The sequence below is a fragment of the Wolffia australiana genome, chromosome 2, assembly GCF_029677425.1.
Source record: "Wolffia australiana isolate 7733 chromosome 2, ASM2967742v1".
Taxonomy (NCBI): Eukaryota; Viridiplantae; Streptophyta; class Magnoliopsida; order Alismatales; family Araceae; genus Wolffia; species Wolffia australiana.
This window is the reverse complement of record NC_135836.1, coordinates 2,747,460-2,767,018: the sequence shown is the minus strand read 5'-3', so window position 1 is coordinate 2,767,018 and position 19,559 is coordinate 2,747,460.

Here is a 19,559-nt window from a genome sequence, read left to right as displayed (position 1 = left end):
TGATGTCATACGTCATCTAGGACGTCATCCGGTCGATGCCGAATATGATGATTCGGTGCCGATAAGTGATGATGGTATCGAACGTCGACAATGTCATCGTCCGACGGATGAAACCCTAATGGGTTATGATTAACTACGATGTGATGAGATGCGTTCTACGTATCGTACGTGCATGCTCTGACTCGAGGGAGGCATCGAGCTCCAAGCTTGGACGGGGGTCACCGTGTGATGACGATAGTGGCCTCTCGAACCTCGTCGAAGTGACGAAGGCGTCTACGGCTGAGCAGAGTCTATCCGTAGGGCTCCCACGTAACAGACGTACTCGTTCGTACTGGTAAGACACTCAATGATCGTAGTTCTCTCAATTTGTCCTCTCTCACCTACCTAGCCCGAGCGTGGTGGAGTCAAGACGAAAATAGACTGCAAGTGGTAAATAAATGAGCGACAGGAGAGGACGGCGTACCTCATTGGCGGTGGCTCCTAGTGCAGTGTTGTCGACGGTTAGTGGAAATTCAGAGTGGGTGGGGTGGAGAGATGCCAGAGAGATCACGATGGCTCGACAGGCGGAGTAGCGCTGGAGCCCTTCGTAAAGGTTGGCAGAAGACTCATTGAGGACATCCTGCACTCTGGGCGACGACCTCTTCGGAACAGGGAGGAATGGCGCCCCGGGGCATCGTTCGTCAAGATGTTGCGGGTCGGTGACAATCAGCGGGCCGTAGGGCGCCGGGAGGAGTCCGGTGACGGCGCCCAGTGAGGTGGTGGTGCGGGGCAATGGCGTGCCTGATGGTGGCATCCAACGCCAATGGTTACAGCCGCCCTAGCGGTTGTGGCTGTGATAACACCCTAATTTCGGTCTTTATTTCATGTTATTAGCATGATTTATGCATTTAAAAGGCTTAAATTTGTGTTGTTATCATATATTTACACAAAAATAATGCTTCCAAGTAATTTCTGATTTTTCCCTAATTTTCTGTTAATTATATGAATTTTTAAGGATTTATTGAAGCTCGAAATAATTATTTTTGGATGAAAATGGCACATTAAAAAGTTTATTTCGACATTTATCAACATGGGAATTAATCAGGGAATTTTAAAGAATTTTTTACGAATTTTTAGGAATTTTCTGGGATTTATTTCAAGAAGAAATGCATTTATTCTATGAAAAAAGGGCATATTTATAAGAGAAAAAAATGTATTTATGCAATTTCTAGACTTTTCGGGGCCTTTTTGCAACGTTTCGTTGCAAAAGACCCTAACAACTCTCGATCGCCACGGCAGGCGTAAAGATCCTATTTAAAATCATTCAGGGTTTTATTGCAATTTTTAATATATATTTTTAATGTTTTAGGAGAAATCGGAGGAGAGAGTGCGCCAGGGCATATATCGCAATTACTTTTGGGCGCGTCCAAAAGCAATTCCAGGCTTTTAAGGATTTTTCTGTAAAAGGAGGATTCAAAATGCGCCAGCCAATGAGAGAACCACACGTCATTGCGTGTTTAAAAACAAAACTAATAAATAAATCAATTTTAAATCCAATGGATTAAATTGGTTTAAAATTGATTTATTAATAACTTTTGATCCTGAAGTCCGATTGAGATGATTTTTATGGATTTGTTTGTCGTGATCCTCTTTCTATCTGTACGGTTAGATCATTCAGATCTAGCCTACATTGATAGATAAAGATTAAGTACTAAACGGGGTAAAATGGTGATTTTACCCTATAACCTAAGTATAAAAGCTGAATTTCGAGAGGAAGCTCATTCTGGATGGTGCTCTATCACAGCTGCAAGACAGGGACGAGCTCTAGCTTGGATCAAGTTATCTGGTACTTTTTTCCTTGATTGTATTTGAACTTTTATGCATTTTGAATGAATTAGGTTAAGTTGTTTGTTTCTTCATCTCTATTCTGATCTGAACTTCTAAATCGCTTGGCTTGAGCGGCATGTACAAGCCCTGATTAGGATTGAGAGGAGAAATTGAGGATTTACCTTGGCATTCAATTGCATTCCAAAAGAAAACTCTAAAAATTTAGTTTTAATTATTAGGAGATTAAGATTTCCCTTTTTATTTCTGATTTAGCAAATTCTCAAAACCAGCAAAACTTAAATCAAAAATTTCTTCCAACCTCTCTAATTGAATTCTTTGATCCATCCAATTGGATCAATTAATTCAATCTAGAGCCCCCATTTCTTCTTTTCATCTCATCTCTTCTATCCCCCTCTCTAAATTCTCACCTAATTAGGGTGACTTGATCCTCATTGAAGTTCAAATTCACTCTAATTAGGATCTAAAACACCAAAAATTAAATCAAATTGAAATTCCTACTTGCCTCCCTTGGACGACACTCATACTTATCACTATACATATTAAGTAGAGTTTTATAAATTTTATTGCATAAGCCAAAAATTCACAACGACAAGGGCTAAAAAATTTGCATAATTTTCACCCTATTTTCGGCTTATCAATTGGCGCTGCGGGAAACAACGCTAAGGAAAGTCAATTGGTAATCATTTCTATCAATTGAGTGCTTTAAAATTTTCAAAATCAATTTTGGCTTAATTTTCTCTAAAGTGCTTAGTATTCATCTAATTTTTATTATTGCACTACATTGTATTGCTTACAATAGATATATATATTTTTTTAAGCATATGAAGCAACCGTCTCACTATGATGGAAAAGTTCTTATTATTATGAGTTGCATCAAAATTATCACCATGATCATTGTCTTTATGAAAATTCACAATGTGAATATTTTCTTGATCTTGGAGATTCCTGGCATCATGATGAAAAAATTATTGTGGCATCAATCCTTACGTATGATTGTGACCATTCAAATGAGGCCTTCCTAATCTTTATGAGCATTCATATTATCCTAAATCTAGTGAGGTGGCGATCCTAAATTTTCTCGTCATAATAACCACAATCATGGCTTCCACACTCGTGCCATATCCCCTTTGGAATATCCACACTATGAGTGGGGCAATCACCATCTTTAGTACTTTCCTCTACAATTTCATTGCAAAATGCATCATCTTCATTTTCCAACGAGCATCATGTGTTTGTTAATGAGTTTGAAAGGATTCAACAGAAAATTTCTCAACTTGATGACTCGAAGAGAGTGACCAGTTTATGATGAATTATTTTCTTGAATATGAGGATGTTTTCAAACATGAATGTCTTTCCAAAATGAGTCTACTTCATGATATGATTAGAGGGTTTCCTACTAAAACAAATGATTTTCATGAAAGGGGAGAATACTTCTTAAGGATCTTACATATGGAGAAAGATATTTGTAAATTTTTGAAGGATTTATTAGCAGAAAGTGGTCCCCTCGAGGAAGATTATTTTCTCAGAAAAATGAAAATTATTAAGATGGAGATTTCTGAAATCTTGAATTTACATTTGTATGAAGAGGAAATATATGTGTATGAGGAATCACAATCAGATGCTTCTAAGTTAAATTTTCAGGATGACATCGGAAACGATGGAAAGAGATGAGGAAGTTCAGTTTGCAAACACCCATCCTCATTTGGAAGAGTATCAACCTCCTATTCCATTTCCAGAAGCACTACGTACTGGAATTGTATGTAAACCCATATATAATAGGAATGGAGAAGAAATGAAAGAATTTTCAAGACATGATTCTTTTGGAAAATTGTGCAAGGATAATTTTGGGGAATCAAGGATCTCAATGGAAGAAGTGGATGAAATAATCTCTAACATCTACATGTTGTTTCTTGATGACAGAAATCATGTGAAGGAAAATAACAATTTGAAGGCTTCCATGAGGATGGTATTGATGGATATAGAAATGGAAAAAGAATTTTGCAATACGCCAAATGAATTATTTAAATTTCAACCTAGGACAAGGATGAAAAAAATTTGTGATGAAGTTGAGGTTGAACCTTTCTTATGCAAAATTCTTTTTACAGATTGGCATGATCATTTATTTGAATTGAAATGGCAATCTTGTAGTAACGTTTTCTTTGCATTTGATCTCTTAAATGCTTTACATTTGTGGACCAAAATTACAAGGAAACCTATTCTTAAATATAGGTATGTACACATGGGAATTGAGTTTCTCATACAAAGTCCTTTGAGTTTAGCTTTATGATTGAGACGATCTTTAGTTCGATTTATTCTGCTTTTTCTAATGGGAACTGGGATCCTTTTCCAGTTCTCCTTTATGTTTTTTTTCCTATTTCTTTAGCTGTACCAAGTAGGTGGAACCCACATGAAGGAGGAATCAAGGATGCAACCTTACCATAAGGGGAGCGGTTTTGAAGATTTGTCCACAACCTGATCTTTTAGGACCCAAGTCCTCAACTTGAATTCTCTCTTCAATTTCTATGTTTAAAGACTTCAAATATTGTTTTCATGTGCAGCCTCTATCAGTTGTGTTGTTGTGTTTTTTATCAGGATGTTGACCAAGTTGGAGCAATCATGATGTACGACGCAACACAACTTATTTCAGGATTTTATATCTATCATCTCAACGGCGAGCCACACGTCCATCCCCACTGTTTGCCATTCTCTCCCTCAATTTTTATTTTCATTATTTTCTTAGTTATGCATTGAGGACCATGCATGTTTTAGAAGGGGGGGGAGCTAGTTCATTTAAACTGGTCAACTATGACTTATACATTTAGTTTTGAGGAATATTATATGAATTGAACCTGCCTATAAAAATAATTAACATGCCTCTAGATGAATCAGAAATTTTCATCCAATGGTTTGGGAACATGTGTAGAGAAGTTAAGCTCCTAGAGCGGATCATGAGCATGTTAGAGGTGGAACACGTGATTTTGAGCAATGTGGGTTCAATTTCAAATTGGGGAGAGTGTCTAGTAGGTGATTAGATGATGGAAAGTCAAGGGTAGAAGCTCTATGCTTCAAAGGGAGTGTGAGTGAACTGAGAGCCCCCATTCCATCAACTCTAATAGACGATCCCACTTATGCATTTCGTCTCCCCATTAGCCTACTTTCATTCCAAAATAGTGAGCAGCCATTCTCCGAGTCCTATGCACGGAATCCACCACTTCATTCACCTTATTGTTCCACACGCTTCACACCATATCCATCACAACTTGACTCCACCACCTTGCTTCCGCTACCGAGGATATGCTTATCTCCCAAATCGTCTATCTCCCTTTCCACAGTATCACTATGATACTGCCTCTTTGTATCTTTTCTGTCAATAATTCGCTCTGCATCATCTAAATCTCGTTCTTCTATCTCTTCTCCATAGACCAATGTGATTGTTATGACACTCATGCTAGTTGTGATAAAATATTTAAAAAACCATTCAAGTCATGGAAAGTGTTTCATTTGTTGTTATCCTCTTTGTTTGATATACAAAAAAAAAAGAGAAAAAAAAGGAAAAAAAAAGAAAAAAAAAGACAAGAGGAATGAGAAGAAGACAAAGAGAAAGGAGGGGTTTGACTTGCACCATTTCTGGTTTTGACTTTCAATTCAGGGCAAGATGGTCTTTATTCTCTATATCATCACATTGGTCTCATCTCTTCTATCTCCCTCACTCCCTCTAAAAATCTTGGGAGTAGGTTATCCAAGGTAGCACAGCACCCGTTGGACCATAAATCTCTCATTGTTCATGCTCACCCTAATTCTTTCACAAAGTCTCATTCTCCCCCATCACAACTCTATCAGATATTCTTCTCGTTGTGTTCAATATTCTGTCCTCAACAGGAGGAGGAAATGGCTTCTTCTATTCTTAGGAAAGAGAAAAGGCTAATGGAGAGGCAAGTACTAGGTGGCCGTCACCCCGGGAGAGAGTGATCTTGCTCGCTAGAGATGTGAGGCCAGCTGCACATGAGTGGAGAGAGTTTACCTGAGGAGTATAGCGTTATACGTAGAAACAAGTACACTCCCTTCTCATCCACTTAGGCATCCAAGCCAAGGAGAAAGAAACCCCACATTCCTGAAAAGGTCGGAGCTCAAAATGTCATTTAGTGTTTTAGTTCGGCTTGTGATTGATACACTTAACACTTCCCACACTTGTTGTCTGACATACAGGATGAAAGAGATGATAATTCAGCAAAGTACTTAGATGTTGCTAAGGGACTAGCAATGTCTAAGTAGGGAATATATGATAACACCCTAATTTCGGTCTTTATTTCATGTTATTAGCATGATTTATGCATTTAAAAGGCTTAAATTTGTGTTGTTATCATATATTTACACAAAAATAATGCTTCCAAGTAATTTCTGATTTTTCCCTAATTTTCTGTTAATTATATGAATTTTTAAGGATTTATTGAAGCTCGAAATAATTATTTTTGGATGAAAATGGCACATTCAAAAGTTTATTTCGACATTTATCAACATGGGAATTAATCAGGAATTTTAAAGAATTTTTACGAATTTTTAGGAATTTTCTGGGATTTATTTCAAGAAGAAATGCATTTATTCTATGAAAAAGGGCATATTTATAAGAGAAAAAATGTATTTATGCAATTTCTAGACTTTTCGGGCCTTTTTGCAGCGTTTAGTTGCAAAAGACCCTGAACAACTCTCGATCGCCACGGCAGGCGTAAAGATCCTATTTAAAATCATTCAGGGTTTTATTGCAATTTTTAATATATATTTTTAATGTTTTAGGAGAAATCGGAGGAGAGAGTGCGCCAGTATATACGCAATTACTTTTGGGCGGCGTCAAAAGCAATTCCAGGCTTTTAAGGATTTTTCTGTAAAAAGGAGGATTCAAAATGCGCCAGCCAATGAGAGAGCCACACGTCATTGCGTGTTTAAAAACAAAACTAATAAATAAATCAATTTTAAATCCAATGGATTAAATTGGTTTAAAATTGATTTATTAATAACTTTTGATCCTGAAGTCCGATTGAGATGATTTTTATGGATTTGTTTGTCGTGATCCTCTTTCTATCTGTACGGTTAGATCATTCAGATCTAGCCTACATTGATAGATAAAGATTAAGTACTAAACGGGGTAAAATGGTGATTTTTACCCTATAACCTAAGTATAAAAGCTGAATTTCGAGAGGAAGCTCATTCTGGATGGTGCTCTATCACAGCTGCAAGACAGGGACGAGCTCTAGCTTGGATCAAGTTATCTGGTACTTTTTTCCTTGATTGTATTTGAACTTTTATGCATTTTGAATGAATTAGGTTAAGTTGTTTGTTTCTTCATCTCTATTCTGATCTGAACTTCTAAATCGCTTGGCTTGAGCGGCATGTACAAGACCTGATTAGAATTGAGAGGAGAAATTGAGGATTTACCTTGGCATTCAATTGCATTCCAAAAGAAAACTCTAAAAATTTAGTTTTAATTATTAGGAGATTAAGATTTCCTTTTTATTTCTGATTTAGCAAATTCTCAAAACCAACCAAAACTTAAATCAAAAATTTCTTCCAACCTCTCTAATTGAATTCTTTGATCCATCCAATTGGATCAATTAATTCAATCTAGAGCCCACATTTCTTCTTTTCATCTCATCTCTTCTATCCCCCTCTCTAAATTCTCACCTAATTAGGGTGACTTGATCCTCATTGAAGATCAAATTCACTCTAATTAGGATCTAAAACACCAAAAATTAAATCAAATTGAAATTCCTACTTGCCTCCCTTGGACGACACTCATACTTATCACTATACATATTAAGTAGAGTTTTATAAATTTTATTGCATAAGCCAAAAATTCACAACGACAAGGGCTAAAAAATTTGCATAATTTTCACCCCTATTTTCGGCTTATGAATTGGCGCTGGCTGCGAAGCAACGCTAAGGAAATTCAATTGGTAATCATTTCTATCAATTGAGTGCTTTAAAATTTTCAAAATCAATTTTGGCTTAATTTTCTCTAAAGTGCTTAGTATTCATCTAATTTTTATTATTGCACTACATTGTATTGCTTACAATAGATATATATATTTTTTTTTAAGCATATGAAGCAACCGTCTCACTATGATGGAAAAGTTCTTATTATTATGAGTTGCATCAAAAGTTATCACCATGATCATTGTCTTTATGAAAATTCACAATGTGAATATTTTCTTGATCTTGGAGATTCCTGGCATCATGATGAAAAAAATTATTGTGGCATCAATCCTTATACGTATGATTGTGACCATTCAAATGAGGCGTTCCTAATCTTTATGAGCATTCATATTATCCTAAATCTAGTGAGGTGTGATCCTAAATTTTCTCGTCATAATAACCACAATCATGGCTTCCACACTCGTGCCATATCCCTTTGGAATATCCACACTATGAGTGGGGCAATCACCATCTTTAGTACTTTCCTCTACAATTTCATTGCAAAATGCATCATCTTCATTTTCCAACGAGCATCATGTGTTTGTTAATGAGTTTGAAAGGATTCAACAGAAAATTTCTCAACTTGATGACTCCGAAGAGAGTGACCAGTTTATGATGAATTATTTTCTTGAATATGAGGATGTTTTCAAACATGAATGTCTTTCCAAAATGAGTCTACTTCATGATATGATTAGAGGGTTTCCTACTAAAACAAATGATTTTCATGAAAGGAGAATACTTCTTAAGGATCTTACATATGGAGAAAGATATTTGTAAATTTTTGAAGGATTTATTAGCAGAAAGTGGTCCTCGAGGAAGATTATTTTCTCAGAAAAATGAAAATTATTAAGATGGAGATTTCTGAAATCTTGAATTTACATTTTTATGAAGAGGAAATATATGGGTATGAGGAATCACAATCAGATGCTTCTAAGTTAAATTTTCAGGATGACATGCGAGAAACGATGGAAAGAGATGAGGAAGTTCAGTTTGCAAACACCCATCCTCATTTGGAAGAGTATCAACCTCCTATTCCATTTCCAGAAGCACTACGTACTGGAATTGTATGTAAACCCATATATAATAGGAATGGAGAAGAAATGAAAGAATTTTCAAGACATGATTCTTTTGGAAAATTGTGCAAGGATAATTTTGGGGAATCAAGGATCTCAATGGAAGAAGTGGATGAAATAATCTCTAACATCTACATGTTGTTTCTTGATGACAGAAATCATGTGAAGGAAAATAACAATTTGAAGGCTTCCATGAGGATGGTATTGATGGATATAGAAATGGAAAAAGAATTTTGCAATACGCCAAATGAATTATTTAAATTTCAACCTAGGACAAGGATGAAAAAAATTTGTGATGAAGTTGAGGTTGAACCTTTCTTATGCAAAATTCTTTTTACAGATTGGCATGATCATTTATTTGAATTGAAATGGCAATCTTGTAGTAACGTTTTCTTTGCATTTGATCTCTTAAATGCTTTACATTTGTGGACCAAAATTACAAGGAAACCTATTCTTAAATATAGGTATGTACACATGGGAATTGAGTTTCTCATACAAAGTCCTTTGAGTTTAGCTTTATGATTGAGACGATCTTTAGTTCGATTTATTCTGCTTTTTCTAATGGGAACTGGGATCCTTTTCCAGTTCTCCTTTATGTTTTTTTTCCTATTTCTTTAGCTGTACCAAGTAGGTGGAACCCACATGAAGGAGGAATCAAGGGATGCAACCTTACCATAAGGGGGAGCGGTTTTGAAGATTTGTCCACAACCTGATCTTTTAGGACCCAAGTCCTCAACTTGAATTCTCTCTTCAATTTCTATGTTTAAAGACTTCAAATATTGTTTTTCATGTGCAGCCTCTATCAGTTGTGTTGTTGTGTTTTTTATCAGGATGTTGACCAAGTTGGAGCAATCATGATGTACGACGCAACACAACTTATTTCAGGATTTTATATCTATCATCTCAGCACGAGCCACACGTCCATCCCCACTGTTTGCCATTCTCTCCTCAATTTTTATTTTCATTATTTTCTTAGTTATGCATTGAGGACCATGCATGTTTTAGAAGGGGGGGGAGCTAGTTCATTTAAACTGGTCAACTATGACTTATACATTTAGTTTTGAGGAATATTATATGAATTGAACCTGCCTATAAAAATAATTAACATGCCTCTAGATGAATCAGAAATTTTCATCCAATGGTTTGGGAACATGTGTAGAGAAGTTAAGCTCCTAGAGCGGATCATGAGCATGTTAGAGGTGGAACACGTGATTTTGAGCAATGTGGGTTCAATTTCAAATTGGGGAGAGTGTCTAGTAGGTGATTAGATGATGGAAAGTCAAGGGTAGAAGCTCTATGCTTCAAAGGGGAGTGACGAGTGAACTGAGAGCCCCCATTCCATCAACTCTAATAGACGATCCCACTTATGCATTTCGTCTCCCCATTAGCCTACTTTCATTCCAAAATAGTGAGCAGCCATTCTCCGAGTCCTATGCACGGAATCCACCACTTCATTCACCTTATTGTTCCACACGCTTCACACCATATCCATCACAACTTGACTCCACCACCTTGCTTCCGCTACCGAGGATATGCTTATCTCCCAAGTACGTCTATCTCCCTTTCCACAGTATCACTATGATACTGCCTCTTTGTATCTTTTCTGTCAATAATTCGCTCTGCATCATCTAAATCTCGTTCTTCTATCTCTTCTCCATAGACCAATGTGATTGTTATGACACTCATGCTAGTTGTGATAAAATATTTAAAAAACCATTCAAGTCATGGAAAGTGTTTCATTTGTTGTTATCCTCTTTGTTTGATATACAAAAAAAAAAGAAGCGAAAAAAAAAAGGAGTTTGAAAAAAAAAAAAGAAAAAAAAAAGACAAGAGGAATGAGAAGAAGACAAAGAGAAAGGAGGGGTTTGACTTGCACCATTTCTGGTTTTGACTTTCAATTCAGGGCAAGATGGTCTTTATTCTCTATATCATCACATTGGTCTCATCTCTTCTATCTCCCTCACTCCCTCTAAAAATCTTGGGAGTAGGTTATCCAAGGTAGCACAGCACCCGTTGGACCATAAATCTCTCATTGTTCATGCTCACCCTAATTCTTTCACAAAGTCTCATTCTCCCCCATCACAACTCTATCAGATATTCTTCTCGTTGTGTTCAATATTCTGTCCTCAACAGGAGGAGGAAATGGCTTCTTCTATTCTTAGGAAAGAGAAAATGCTAATGGAGAGGCAAGTACTAGGTGGCCGTCACCCCGGGAGAGAGTGATCTTGCTCGCTAGAGATGTGAGGCCAGCTGCACATGAGTGGAGAGAGTTTACCTGAGGAGTATAGCGTTATACGTAGAAACAAGTACACTCCCTTCTCATCCACTTAGGCATCCAAGCCAAGGAGAAAGAAACCCCACATTCCTGAAAAGGTCGGAGCTCAAAATGTCATTTAGTGTTTTAGTTCGGCTTGTGATTGATACACTTAACACTTCCCACACTTGTTGTCTGACATACAGGATGAAAGAGATGATAATTCAGCAAAGTACTTAGATGTTGCTAAGGGACTAGCAATGTCTAAGTAGGGGGGTATATGATAACACCCTAATTTGGTCTTTATTTCATGTTATTAGCATGATTTATGCATTTAAAAGGCTTAAATTTGTGTTGTTATCATATATTTACACAAAAATAATGCTTCCAAGTAATTTCTGATTTTTCCCTAATTTTCTGTTAATTATATGAATTTTTAAGGATTTATTGAAGCTCGAAATAATTATTTTTGGATGAAAATGGCACATTAAAAAGTTTATTTACATTTATCAACATGGGAATTAATCAGGGAATTTTAAAGAATTTTTTACGAATTTTTAGGAATTTTCTGGGATTTATTTCAAGAAGAAATGCATTTATTCTATGAAAAAAGGGCATATTTATAAGAGAAAAAAATGTATTTATGCAATTTCTAGACTTTTCGGGGCCTTTTTGCAACGTTTCGTTGCAAAAAGACCCTGAAAACAGCTCTCGGTCGCCACGGCAGGCGTAAAGATCCTATTTAAAATCATTCAGGGTTTTATTGCAATTTTTAATATATATTTTTAATGTTTTAGGAGAAATCGGAGGGGAGAGAGTGCGCCAGGGGCATATACGCAATTACTTTTGGGCGGCGTCCAAAAGCAATTCCAGGCTTTTTAAGGATTTTTCTGTAAAAAGGAGGATTCAAAATGCGCCAGCCAATGAGAGAGCCACACGTCATTGCGTGTTTAAAAACAAAACTAATAAATAAATCAATTTTAAATCCAATGGATTAAATTGGTTTAAAATTGATTTATTAATAACTTTTGATCCTGAAGTCCGATTGAGATGATTTTTTTATGGATTTGTTTGTCGTGATCCCCTCTTTCTATCTGTACGGTTAGATCATTCAGATCTAGCCTACATTGATAGATAAAGATTAAGTACTAAACGGGGGTAAAATGGTGATTTTTACCCTATAACCTAAGTATAAAAGCTGAATTTCGAGAGGGGAAGCTCATTCTGGATGGTGCTCTATCACAGCTGCAAGACAGGGACGAGCTCTAGCTTGGATCAAGTTATCTGGTACTTTTTTTCCTTGATTGTATTTGAACTTTTATGCATTTTGAATGAATTAGGTTAAGTTGTTTGTTTCTTCATCTCTATTCTGATCTGAACTTCTAAATCGCTTGGCTTGAGCGGCATGTACAAGCCCTGATTAGGATTGAGAGGAGAAATTGAGGGATTTACCTTGGCATTCAATTGCATTCCAAAAGAAAACTCTAAAAAATTTAGTTTTAATTATTAGGAGATTAAGATTTCCCTTTTTATTTCTGATTTAGCAAATTCTCAAAACCAACCAAAACTTAAATCAAAAATTTCTTCCAACCTCTCTAATTGAATTCTTTGATCCATCCAATTGGATCAATTAATTCAATCTAGAGCCCACATTTCTTCTTTTCATCTCATCTCTTCTATCCCCCTCTCTAAATTCTCACCTAATTAGGGTGACTTGATCCTCATTGAAGATCAAATTCACTCTAATTAGGATCTAAAACACCAAAAATTAAATCAAATTGAAATTCCTACTTGCCTCCTTGGACGACACTCATACTTATCACTATACATATTAAGTAGAGTTTTATAAATTTTATTGCATAAGCCAAAAATTCACAACGACAAGGGCTAAAAAATTTGCATAATTTTCACCCCTATTTTCGGCTTATCAATTGGCGCCGCTGCCGGGGAAGCAACGCTAAGGAAATTCAATTGGTAATCATTTCTATCAATTGAGTGCTTTAAAATTTTCAAAATCAATTTTGGCTTAATTTTCTCTAAAGTGCTTAGTATTCATCTAATTTTTATTATTGCACTACATTGTATTGCTTACAATAGATATATATATTTTTTTTTAAGCATATGAAGCAACCGTCTCACTATGATGGAAAAAGTTCTTATTATTATGAGTTGCATCAAAATTATCACCATGATCATTGTCTTTATGAAAATTCACAATGTGAATATTTTCTTGATCTTGGAGATTCCTGGCATCATGATGAAAAAAATTATTGTGGCATCAATCCTTATACGTATGATTGTGACCATTCAAATGAGGCCTTCCCTAATCTTTATGAGCATTCATATTATCCTAAATCTAGTGAGGTGACGATCCCTAAATTTTCTCGTCATAATAACCACAATCATGGCTTCCACACTCGTGCCATATCCCCTTTGGAATATCCACACTATGAGTGGGGGCAATCACCATCTTTAGTACTTTCCTCTACAATTTCATTGCAAAATGCATCATCTTCATTTTCCAACGAGCATCATGTGTTTGTTAATGAGTTTGAAAGGATTCAACAGAAAATTTCTCAACTTGATGACTCCGAAGAGAGTGACCAGTTTATGATGAATTATTTTCTTGAATATGAGGATGTTTTCAAACATGAATGTCTTTCCAAAATGAGTCTACTTCATGATATGATTAGAGGGTTTCCTACTAAAACAAATGATTTTCATGAAAGGGGAGAATACTTCTTAAGGATCTTACATATGGAGAAAGATATTTGTAAATTTTTGAAGGATTTATTAGCAGAAAGTGGTCCTCGAGGAAGATTATTTTCTCAGAAAAATGAAAATTATTAAGATGGAGATTTCTGAAATCTTGAATTTACATTTTTATGAAGAGGAAATATATGGGTATGAGGAATCACAATCAGATGCTTCTAAGTTAAATTTTCAGGATGACATGCGAAACGATGGAAAGAGATGAGGAAGTTCAGTTTGCAAACACCCATCCTCATTTGGAAGAGTATCAACCTCCTATTCCATTTCCAGAAGCACTACGTACTGGAATTGTATGTAAACCCATATATAATAGGAATGGAGAAGAAATGAAAGAATTTTCAAGACATGATTCTTTTGGAAAATTGTGCAAGGATAATTTTGGGGAATCAAGGATCTCAATGGAAGAAGTGGATGAAATAATCTCTAACATCTACATGTTGTTTCTTGATGACAGAAATCATGTGAAGGAAAATAACAATTTGAAGGCTTCCATGAGGATGGTATTGATGGATATAGAAATGGAAAAGAATTTTGCAATACGCCAAATGAATTATTTAAATTTCAACCTAGGACAAGGATGAAAAAATTTGTGATGAAGTTGAGGTTGAACCTTTCTTATGCAAAATTCTTTTACAGATTGGCATGATCATTTATTTGAATTGAAATGGCAATCTTGTAGTAACGTTTTCTTTGCATTTGATCTCTTAAATGCTTTACATTTGTGGACCAAAATTACAAGGAAACCTATTCTTAAATATAGGTATGTACACATGGGAATTGAGTTTCTCATACAAAGTCCTTTGAGTTTAGCTTTATGATTGAGACGATCTTTAGTTCGATTTATTCTGCTTTTTCTAATGGGAACTGGGATCCTTTTCCAGTTCTCCTTTATGTTTTTTCCTATTTCTTTAGCTGTACCAAGTAGGTGGAACCCACATGAAGGAGGAATCAAGGGATGCAACCTTACCATAAGGGGAGCGGTTTTGAAGATTTGTCCACAACCTGATCTTTTAGGACCCAAGTCCTCAACTTGAATTCTCTCTTCAATTTCTATGTTTAAAGACTTCAAATATTGTTTTTCATGTGCAGCCTCTATCAGTTGTGTTGTTGTGTTTTTTATCAGGATGTTGACCAAGTTGGAGCAATCATGATGTCTGACGCAACACAACTTATTTCAGGATTTTATATCTATCATCTCAACGGCGAGCCACACGTCCATCCCCACTGTTTGCCATTCTCTCCCTCAATTTTTATTTTCATTATTTTCTTAGTTATGCATTGAGGACCATGCATGTTTTAGAAGGGGGGGGAGCTAGTTCATTTAAACTGGTCAACTATGACTTATACATTTAGTTTTGAGGAATATTATATGAATTGAACCTGCCTATAAAAATAATTAACATGCCTCTAGATGAATCAGAAATTTTCATCCAATGGTTTGGGAACATGTGTAGAGAAGTTAAGCTCCTAGAGCGGATCATGAGCATGTTAGAGGTGGAACACGTGATTTTGAGCAATGTGGGTTCAATTTCAAATTGGGGAGAGTGTCTAGTAGGTGATTAGATGATGGAAAGTCAAGGGTAGAAGCTCTATGCTTCAAAGGGGGACGAGTGAACTGAGAGCCCCCATTCCATCAACTCTAATAGACGATCCCACTTATGCATTTCGTCTCCCATTAGCCTACTTTCATTCCAAAATAGTGAGCAGCCATTCTCCGAGTCCTATGCACGGAATCCACCACTTCATTCACCTTATTGTTCCACACGCTTCACACCATATCCATCACAACTTGACTCCACCACCTTGCTTCCGCTACCGAGGATATGCTTATCTCCCAAGTACGTCTATCTCCCTTTCCACAGTATCACTATGATACTGCCTCTTTGTATCTTTTCTGTCAATAATTCGCTCTGCATCATCTAAATCTCGTTCTTCTATCTCTTCTCCATAGACCAATGTGATTGTTATGACACTCATGCTAGTTGTGATAAAATATTTAAAAAACCATTCAAGTCATGGAAAGTGTTTCATTTGTTGTTATCCTCTTTGTTTGATATACAAAAAAAAAAGAAGCGAAAAAAAAGGAGTTTGAAAAAAAAAGAAAAAAAAAGACAAGAGGAATGAGAAGAAGACAAAGAGAAAGGAGGGTTTGACTTGCACCATTTCTGGTTTTGACTTTCAATTCAGGGCAAGATGGTCTTTATTCTCTATATCATCACATTGGTCTCATCTCTTCTATCTCCCTCACTCCTCTAAAGATCTTGGGAGTAGGTTATCCAAGGTAGCCCAGCACCCGTTGGACCATAAATCTCTCATTGTTCATGCTCACCCTAATTCTTTCACAAAGTCTCATTCTCCCCCATCACAACTCTATCAGATATTCTTCTCGTTGTGTTCAATATTCTGTCCTCAACAGGAGGAGGAAATGGCTTCTTCTATTCTTAGGAAAGAGAAAATGCTAATGGAGAGGCAAGTACTAGGTGGCCGTCACCCCGGGAGAGAGTGATCTTGCTCGCTAGAGATGTGAGGCCAGCTGCACATGAGTGGAGAGAGTTGACCTGAGGAGTATAGCGTTATCGTAGAAACAAGTACACTCCTTCTCATCCACCTAGGCATCCAAGCCAAGGAGAAAGAAACCCCACATTCCTGAAAAGGTCGGAGCTCAAAATGTCATTTAGTGTTTTAGTTCGGCTTGTGATTGATACACTTAACACTTCCCACACTTGTTGTCTGACATACAGGATGAAAGAGATGATAATTCAGCAAAGTACTTAGATGTTGCTAAGGGACTAGCAATGTCTAAGTAGGGGGGTATATGATAACACCCTAATTTCGGTCTTTATTTCATGTTATTAGCATGATTTATGCATTTAAAAGGCTTAAATTTGTGTTGTTATCATATATTTACACAAAAATAATGCTTCCAAGTAATTTCTGATTTTTCCTAATTTTCTGTTAATTATATGAATTTTTAAGGATTTATTGAAGCTCGAAATAATTATTTTTGGATGAAAATGGCACATTAAAAGTTTATTTAGACATTTATCAACATGGGAATTAATCAGGAATTTTAAAGAATTTTTACGAATTTTAGGAATTTTCTGGGATTTATTTCAAGAAGAAATGCATTTATTCTATGAAAAAGGGCATATTTATAAGAGAAAAAATGTATTTATGCAATTTCTAGACTTTTCGGGCCTTTTTGCAACGTTTAGTTGCAAAAGACCCTGAACAACTCTCGATCGCCACGGCAGGCGTAAAGATCCTATTTAAAATCATTCAGGGTTTTATTGCAATTTTTAATATATATTTTTAATGTTTTAGGAGAAATCGGAGGAGAGAGTGCGCCGAGTATATACGCAATTACTTTTGGGCGGCGTCCAAAAGCAATTCCAGGCTTTTTAAGGATTTTTCTGTAAAAAGGAGGATTCAAAATGCGCCAGCCAATGGGAGAGCCACACGTCATTGCGTGTTTAAAAACAAAACTAATAAATAAATCAATTTTAAATCCAATGGATTAAATTGGTTTAAAATTGATTTATTAATAACTTTTGATCCTGAAGTCCGATTGAGATGATTTTTTTATGGATTTGTTTGTCGTGATCCCCTCTTTCTATCTGTACGGTTAGATCATTCAGATCTAGCCTACATTGATAGATAAAGATTAAGTACTAAACGGGGGTAAAATGGTGATTTTTACCCTATAACCTAAGTATAAAAGCTGAATTTCGAGAGGGGAAGCTCATTCTGGATGGTGCTCTATCACAGCTGCAAGACAGGGACGAGCTCTAGCTTGGATCAAGTTATCTGGTACTTTTTTTCCTTGATTGTATTTGAACTTTTATGCATTTTGAATGAATTAGGTTAAGTTGTTTGTTTCTTCATCTCTATTCTGATCTGAACTTCTAAATCGCTTGGCTTGAGCGGCATGTACAAGCCCTGATTAGGATTGAGAGGAGAAATTGAGGGATTTACCTTGGCATTCAATTGCATTCCAAAAGAAAACTCTAAAAAATTTAGTTTTAATTATTAGGAGATTAAGATTTCCCTTTTTATTTCTGATTTAGCAAATTCTCAAAACCAACCAAAACTTAAATCAAAAATTTCTTCCAACCTCTCTAATTGAATTCTTTGATCCATCCAATTGGATCAATTAATTCAATCTAGAGCCCACATTTCTTCTTTTCATCTCATCTCTTCTATCCCCCTCTCTAAATTCTCACCTAATTAGGGTGACTTGATCCTCATTGAAGATCAAATTCACTCTAATTAGGATCTAAAACACCAAAAATTAAATCAAATTGAAATTCCTACTTGCCTCCTTGGACGACACTCATACTTATCACTATACATATTAAGTAGAGTTTTATAAATTTTATTGCATAAGCCAAAATTCACAACGACAAGGGCTAAAAAATTTGCATAATTTTCACCCCTATTTTCGGCTTATCAATTGGCGCCGCTGCCGGGGAAGCAACGCTAAGGAAATTCAATTGGTAATCATTTCTATCAATTGAGTGCTTTAAAATTTTCAAAATCAATTTTGGCTTAATTTTCTCTAAAGTGCTTAGTATTCATCTAATTTTTATTATTGCACTACATTGTATTGCTTACAATAGATATATATATTTTTTTTTAAGCATATGAAGCAACCGTCTCACTATGATGGAAAAAGTTCTTATTATTATGAGTTGCATCAAAATTATCACCATGATCATTGTCTTTATGAAAATTCACAATGTGAATATTTTCTTGATCTTGGAGATTCCTGGCATCATGATGAAAAAAATTATTGTGGCATCAATCCTTATACGTATGATTGTGACCATTCAAATGAGGCCTTCCTAATCTTTATGAGCATTCATATTATCCTAAATCTAGTGAGGTGACGATCCCTAAATTTTCGTCATAATAACCACAATCATGGCTTCCACACTCGTGCCATATCCCCTTTGGAATATCCACACTATGAGTGGGGGCAATCACCATCTTTAGTACTTTCCTCTACAATTTCATTGCAAAATGCATCATCTTCATTTTCCAACGAGCATCATGTGTTTGTTAATGAGTTTGAAAGGATTCAACAGAAAATTTCTCAACTTGATGACTCCGAAGAGAGTGACCAGTTTATGATGAATTATTTTCTTGAATATGAGGATGTTTTCAAACATGAATGTCTTTCCAAAATGAGTCTACTTCATGATATGATTAGAGGGTTTCCTACTAAAACAAATGATTTTCATGAAAGGAGAATACTTCTTAAGGATCTTACATATGGAGAAAGATATTTGTAAATTTTTGAAGGATTTATTAGCAGAAAGTGGTCCCCTCGAGGAAGATTATTTTCTCAGAAAAATGAAAATTATTAAGATGGAGATTTCTGAAATCTTGAATTTACATTTTTATGAAGAGGAAATATATGGGTATGAGGAATCACAATCAGATGCTTCTAAGTTAAATTTTCAGGATGACATGCGAAACGATGGAAAGAGATGAGGAAGTTCAGTTTGCAAACACCCATCCTCATTTGGAAGAGTATCAACCTCCTATTCCATTTCCAGAAGCACTACGTACTGGAATTGTATGTAAACCCATATATAATAGGAATGGAGAAGAAATGAAAGAATTTTCAAGACATGATTCTTTTGGAAAATTGTGCAAGGATA